The sequence below is a fragment of the Anoplophora glabripennis genome, unplaced genomic scaffold (assembly GCF_000390285.2).
Source record: "Anoplophora glabripennis isolate ALB-LARVAE unplaced genomic scaffold, Agla_2.0 scaffold155, whole genome shotgun sequence".
Lineage (NCBI taxonomy): Eukaryota > Metazoa > Arthropoda > Insecta > Coleoptera > Cerambycidae > Anoplophora > Anoplophora glabripennis.
Window position 1 is genome coordinate 497,320 of NW_019416721.1, and position 1,439 is coordinate 498,758.

General features: G+C 28.8%; 1 protein-coding gene across 4 annotated transcripts in view; it reads right to left on the reverse strand.

Moving 5' to 3' along the window:
* LOC108915440 (solute carrier family 26 member 10) overlaps nucleotides 1-1,439 on the reverse strand; it is a 34,881-nt gene that overhangs the window by 4,581 nt on the left and 28,861 nt on the right. The gene's annotated exons all lie outside the window — the stretch shown is intronic.

The window sequence follows — 1,439 nt, forward strand, 5'->3', positions numbered from 1 at the left end:
CCGTCAATTAGGAGAGCTCTGGCGCTTGTTTAAACATTGGTCGAATTTTTGTACTATAATTTTGTATTTTTGTAATATAATGAGTTAATTTCTCATTTGCTTATATTTTAAACAGTAAATAATATTTGAATTATACTTTAATCACAAAAGAAATGATGATTAAATTAATAATTAATTAATTAATTAATTACTAATTTTCGACATATTTTGAAAATAATTGTTGTTTAAACAATTTTAGAATATTTAAATAAATTTGTTTTTGATCTTTGATAAACAGTATATAAGTTTATGCACTTACCTTTGATACAATAAAAAAATAAAGTTGATAATTAAAGGAAGTTTAAAGATAAGTAATTATCGGACTGTTGAAAGACCAATAATTATTAACATATTTGAAAATACGCTAATTGTTTTTTTTTTAAAATCGCGAGACATCGATTTAAAAAAATCGTCAAAATCGGACCTCTAGAAGCTGAGATATTAAAAATTTTTAAGCGCGTCGCGGTTTTGAACTCGCCGATTCAATTTCGAGCAGGTCGAAGCGGTCGCGCTCTCTGCTTCCCCCACCACCACCACTCGTACGATTTTATTGAATTTTTCGCTTGCATAAATAACTTTAAACGCGTTTTAAAGTAGGTTGCCAATGAAGAAAAGTATTGCAAATGCCAAAGGTATTATTCGAAAAATTAGCCCGGTTGTCCCAGTACATCTAGTGTAAATGACGGTTAACTTTGATCGGCTATAACTACATAACTAATTGACCAATCGATCTGTTTTTTTTTTTAAAGAAGCGTTTTTCCAATAACTTTTAAAACCTGCTTTAAAAAATTAGATTTGATTGATTATTCACAAAGTTATTCTAATTGTTTATAAGTACAAAAATTCGACCAATGTTTAAACAAGCGCGAGAGCTCTCCTAATTGACGGATTCGAATTTTTCAAAAAGCGTTTGAAAGCGTGAGAGCCCTTCGACATGTGATTATATTTTCAAATATCTAAGGGCCTTGGTTTTTGCTGTGCAAAATTTTGAAAATTTGCAATTTTTTTTCAAAATCTGGATTGCAAAATTATTATGCAAAATCTATAGAACCGATTTTGATGAAATTTGTTGTGATAGTTCTACATAACATGAACTTTTCTTGAGCCAAGTATGAAGGTCCTATACCCAACTTAAAGACCCCAAAAAAAAAATTCCCTAAAAAGTAATGTTTTTAACCCCATTTTTGGCGTTTTTTTCGATTTTTACAATAATAATCATGATTCATTCGATTTGTAACTAGTTATATTTTGTAAAATTTAATTACAAACATTTTTTCCTCTTCCATTTTCGCCTAAAATCAACTCTTGAAAAGATACATAATTAAATAGGAAGAAAAATATGACATTTTTCGAATTTTTTTAACATATTGTGCCGCCAAAAGTTAAGCCCACGTTTTTTT